This window comes from Crotalus tigris, unplaced genomic scaffold (genome assembly GCF_016545835.1).
Source record: "Crotalus tigris isolate CLP2741 ecotype Arizona unplaced genomic scaffold, ASM1654583v1 scf7180000017683.1919423, whole genome shotgun sequence".
NCBI classification, from domain to species: domain Eukaryota; kingdom Metazoa; phylum Chordata; class Lepidosauria; order Squamata; family Viperidae; genus Crotalus; species Crotalus tigris.
Window position 1 is genome coordinate 1,239,001 of NW_024096563.1, and position 6,000 is coordinate 1,245,000.

Below are 6,000 nucleotides of genomic sequence, written 5' to 3' on the forward strand. Positions count from 1 at the left end.
AAATTAAAAGAGAAATCTTTAATTTCAAATCCCTCAGATGAAAAGGTTAAAGGAGCTTTAAAATTGTTAAAAACACAATTTAATATGCTGATGGCTGATCAAGCTGCAACCAATTTGCTATTTATGAAACAAAATACATTTTGTAATGCTAATAAACCAGGGAGATGGTTGGCCTATCAGTTAAGAAAAAAACAGAAACAGAGGAATATAGATAAAATAAATTATAATGGTAAATTGGTTTATCAGAAAGAATTGATTAAGAAATCTTTTTTAGAATATTATCAAAAATTATATAAGGGTTTTAATATTCAAACTACAGACATAAATAATTATTTAGGCAAAGTTAATTTTCCTAAATTAACAGAAGATCAGGGAAAAAAGATTAACGGTTTAATTACTAAGGAAGAAATTGTTACAGCTATTAAACAATTAAAATTGGGCAAAGCGCCGGGTACGGACGGGTTGACATCTATTTATTATAAAACTTTAGTAGAAGAGATGATTCAACCGTTGTGTGAACTGTTTAATAAGTTATTACAGGGGTTAGAAATCCCTCCATCCTGGCGTAATGCATTTATATCTCTGATTCCAAAAGATAGTCAGGATCTCACTTTGCCTAAAAATTATAGGCCTATATCTCTTTTAAATGTGGATTATAAAATTTTTGCAAAAATCTTAGCTAATAGGCTTATGGGGATCTTGCAGCAGCTTATACACAGGGATCAATCGGGTTTCATAACTGGAAGGTACATGAAGAATAATGTTAGACAAATTATTAACTTACTAGAGTATTTAGAAAAGAATAACCAAGTCCCTGCAGGTCTGATATTTTTGGATGCTGAAAAAGCCTTTGACCAAGTGAATTGGCAGTTTATGTTGTGTTTAATTAAGGAGATGAACTTCGGACAAAATATATTACAAGTATTATCCAACATATATCAAAAACAGACTGCTCAAATTATTGTAAATGGGGGTTTGTCAGAGGCTTTTGTAATAGAAAAGGGAACAAGACAGGGATGCCCGTTATCCCCGTTATTGTTTGTTTTAACATTGGAAATTTTGTTGATTAAAATTCGGGAGTCTCAAGAAATAAAAGGAATAGAAATTAATAAAAAAGAATATAAACTAAGAGCCTTTGCAGATGACTTGGTTGTTACTTTGTCTCAACCTGTTTCCTCGGTGGTGAAATTATTACAATTGATTCAACAATATGGATGTGTTTCTGGTTTTAAAATTAATAATAATAAGACTAAAATATTAGCTAAAAATATGACTAATGGTGATAAACAGGCTTTAGTTAACTTAACAGATTTTGAAATTGTTGATAAGGTAAAATATTTGGGGGTTACACTATCTGTTTCTAATGTAAAATTGTACAAAAATAACTATGAAAAGCTGTGGATGGAGGTACAGAAGGATTTAAAAAATTGGAATAATTTACAGTTATCCCTTTTGGGTAGAATTGCAGTTATTAAAATGAATGTCCTGCCAAAGTTTATTTTTCTATTTCAAATGCTACCTGTTTTAAAGAACGAACGTAACTTAGATGAATGGCAAAAAGGTATTAATAAATTTGTTTGGGCAGGGAAGAAACCAAGGGTGAAACTTAAAATAATGCAAGATTTTCGTGAGAGAGGTGGACTCAAGGTGCCAAATATGAAATTGTATTATGATGCTGTAGTACTGACTTTGATTAGCGACTGGGTGAATTTAACAAATATAGAAATACTTCATTTGGAAGGCTGGGACCTACTTTTTGGATGGCATGCCTATTTAATATTTAATAAAAAAGTGGATTGGGTTTTTAAGTCTCATATTATAAGAATCTCTTTGTTAAGAGTGTGGAGAAAGTATTATAAAAGTGACTTCAAAATACCATTATGGGCTATACCTCGGCATGCCATAGAAGGTATAAGGAAAGGGGTAAATATGGATAAGGTCTCTTATGCACAGTTACTAAGATGGGATGGCCAAGACTGTCAGTTAAAATCTTTGGAAGAATTAACACATGAAAATTTAACTTATTCATGGTTCCAATATAGACAAATAGTGGATAGATGGAAGATGGATGGTAAAATGGGCTGGCTTAGAGAAGATGGAATTTTTTTAAAAGAAGTAAGAGACCAAAGGCCAACCCATATTAAGAGAGTTTATGGGGTTTTAGTGGAATTAGATTCAGAACCTGAATTAGTTAAAGATTGTATGATTAAATGGGCACAGAATATTGGTGAAACGATTTCAATGGATATTTGGGAACTTATTTGGATAAGAAATGTTAAATTCACACAAGCGCAAAATTTAAGAGAGAATTTTTATAAGATGTTTTATAGATGGCACCTTGACCCAAAGAAAATGTCCATTATGTACCCTAATCTACAGCCGAAATGTTGGAGATGTGGATACTTGGATGCTACCTATTATCATATTTGGTGGACCTGTAAGCATATAAAAGCTTTTTGGATTAAGATATGGTGGAATATTCAAAGAATTTTTAAAAGGAGGGTAAAATTTACGCCGCAATTATTTTTATTAGGTATTGTTATTGACTGTGATGCTAAAGAGGTTACATTGATGTTAAATTTGATTACAGCCGCTAGGCTATTAATAGGACAATATTGGAAGAAGGAATCTTTGCCTACTTTACAAGAATGGTTTTACAAAGTTTCGTATTTGGCAGAAATGGCAAAGATTTCGGCTTTCTTAAAGGAGCAATCTCAAGAAAAATTTTTTGCGGTATGGGAAAAATGGATAAATTTCATACAATATAACTTGGATATGGAAAAATATTATTTAGCTTTCTCATAATTTGTAATGAATGCTATTTCTTTCTTTCTTTCTTCTTTTTCCTTTTTATATATATATAATTTTTATGTATTATTATTCATATATATTTTTCGTCTATTTTCTTCCTTTTTCTTTCTCTCTCTCTTTTCTTTTTTTCATTTTTTTATTTTTTTTTTTTTTTTTTTTTTTTTTTTTTTTTTTTTTTTTCTTCTTAGTATATATTACTGATTTTAAAGTTTATGTTATGCATATTATTATTATATATATTATTATTGTGATTTTTAATCATTATTATTAACTATTTTATAAATTGTAAATGTTATTTTTAAAAAAATTTGTTAAATAATCCTATATCCAGTTCTGGGAAGTCGGGGGGGGGTGGGGTGGTTGGGGAGGGGGGGGGTGGATTTTTATTTGTAAAACTTTTGAAAAATTTTAATAAAAAAAAAAAAAAAAAAAAAAAAAAATAGGTTAAGCCTGTTTGGGGCCTACTCTCCATTTTGGGTGGGGGGGATTTCCATCTAATGTGCCCCCCAAAAGAAGTTATGGATGGTGTGGGCAATTGGGGAGGATCTTGCCAATAGCAAGAGGACTTGGTATCTCAGGTGGCATTGGATTTCCAAATTAAGAATCTGTAAAATCAAGAAATAGAAGAGAATCCTGTCAAGTCTAAGTCCAAGTCAAGTCAAACCAAGTCAAGACAAGTCAAGTGAAGAAAGTCAAATCAAGTCAAGTCAAGCCAAGCCAAGTCAGGTCAAGTGAAGACAAGTCAAGTGAAGACAAGTCAAGTGAAGAAAGTCAAACCAAGTCAAATCAAGCCAAGCTAAGTAAGGTCAAGTGAAGACAAGTCAAATGAAGACAAGTCAAGTGAAGACAAGTGAAGACAAGTCAAGTCACATCTTTATTATAGTCTTAAACGAGCACTCCTTTCAATATATATATTCCCTTTTCATCCCAACATTCCTTAAATGGTTTGATTGAAAATCTACCCACAGATTATAAAACAGCTTCCTACCCCACAGCTTAATCAAAGCCATTTATTACTATTGGAAGTGACTTCATTCCCAAAGCTATTTTCCAGTGGGAATAAAATCAGTATTAATCAAGGACAAAAAGCATGTTGAATTTCAAATAGGGGCCCTAAACAGACAGGCAAATGTGTATGTGTGCGCTGAACACAAGCCAAGATCAATTGATGTTCTCATCCAGGCAACTCCGGCTTGTTTTAATGAAGCCCAAACAGATGCAACTCAAATACACTGGGGTTTACTCCTGCCCTTGTCTCTTTTCCCCTTCTTGGGACAGTCCTGCTATGAGCAATTTCAAATCCCTCGGTGGCAAGGAGTGACTCCATGAAGCCAGAGTGCATTACTTTTGCTTGCCGTTCCTATCAGCTCATTAAACCGACACACTCTACCACTCAAGCTGGGTTCCTACTACTTGATAGCTTTGAACACTCTGTGCAGTTGGTCCCTCCCTGGTCTTTGAGACCTGGCTATGTCTCCGTAGCTAGGTTATTGGCCTGGCTGCTTTTCAACGGCCAATCAAGTCAAGTGTACAGGCTGACACAACCTCCCAGCCACCATGGGTTGAAGGCAGCTTGACGGATGGGCTGCAACTGCCTCTGTAAACTTGCCTCGACCATGCTTGTTCTGCCCTCCCCGTTTGCACGACTCCAAATGTATTCTTCCCCCTCCCTGCCTCGGTCACCCACTTGCAAAGAGCAACCCTTTAAAATGTCATTGTTTGTCAAGTTATAAGCAAAGGCAAAAAGTCCTGGCTAGCTGAGGAGTTTAATGTGTGTTGGATGTGGGAGGAGGAGAAACGGGCAGGCAGGTTACGGCAGAGGGATTCGGGATAAGGCGGCTTTATCGGTGCAGCCCGGAGGCTCTATTTAATAAACATGTCATCCAGAAAAAGCGATGTGGGGTCAGAGGAGAGAAGGGAGGCAGGAGGCAGGGACATCAAAGCCTGCCCACTTGGAGGGAGCAGCAGCCTCTCGGTGGGAAAAGAGCCACTGGGAGCACACGGTTGGCTCTGGGTTGTTTAGTTTGGTGGACGATGGGTTAAAAATGTATGGACTAAGGCTAGCCCCAAATTCATCTCGTGACTGGGGATGGCAAGTCATTTGATTCCTACTGTACTTACTGGTAGGAGGAGGAGGAGGAGGAGGAGGAGAAGGAGAAACAGGAGGAGGAGGAGGAGGAGAAGAGGAGGAAGAAGAAGAAGAAGAAGAAGAAGAAGAAGAAGAAGAAGAAGAAGAAGAAGAAGAAGAAGAAGAAGAAGAAGAAGAAGAAGGGGAGGAGGAGGAGGAGGAGGAGGAGGAGGAGGAGGAGGGAGAAGGAGAAGAAGGTGGTGGAATTTCTCAAACTTTCCTCTATCATCATTCTGACTTTTCTTCCTAGTATGGGTGTCTAAGTTGGCACTCTTTTCCTCATCCCTCCTCTTCTTTTTTTAACCTTTTCTGTCATCTGTTTAGCTTACAAGCCAGGCCAGAAGACACTCTTCAATAGTTTAGACTCACTTTTGGCTAGATGCCTCCAAGATGCCACAAAGCTGTCCAAGCCCAACTAAAATCTAGTGAAAGACTTGGCACAGTCGTGCCACGATGCCCCTAAGGGCGGTGGGGGGGGGGAAGGAATGCTGTGCCCTCTGCCCCTCCTTGATCATTTACTACTGGAGATGATGTGTCAACATTTTCTTGGACGGAGTCCTTTTTCCCAACAGACGGAAGTGCTCTGTGTTTATAGCCTCCTCCGATAACAAGTGGCCTCAGGGCACCAAAGATTGTATATAAACATTAGCATTCTGGTTTGTTTCCCCCCTTCTCTGAGGAACCGCACATCCCCTCTACAACCGGCTTTTAATGGCGGTTCAGTATCCTGCACTGCTTCTTCCTGACGCCTTCCCGCTGCTTAGATGCTCAAGATAAATGGATGATATCCTGAGAAATGTTGCCACTGAAATATTCTTTTCCTGTTGCCTACTTTTTTTGTGCTTGAGCATTTCGGACCGTAAATGCACGACCATCACTTTTTAAATACATTAAAAAAAAAAAAAAAAACCCGAAGAGGGGAAAGCGATCGACGGCTGAATTTGAAGAAATGCAGATGCTCTTTTATTCGGTGAAAATAAAACATCCAGCTGGATCAGGGCCTCCGGAGAGAGATAGAGAAGAGGGGATTTTTGCAACTGAAATGGCTTTTAAGAAAGCAA

At 37.1% G+C, this 6,000-nt stretch overlaps 1 protein-coding gene across 2 annotated transcripts in view; it reads right to left on the reverse strand.

Annotated features, from left to right (window-relative positions):
• SCAPER (S-phase cyclin A associated protein in the ER) overlaps positions 1–6,000 on the reverse strand; it is a 105,170-nt gene that overhangs the window by 14,031 nt on the left and 85,139 nt on the right. The window lies entirely within an intron of this gene.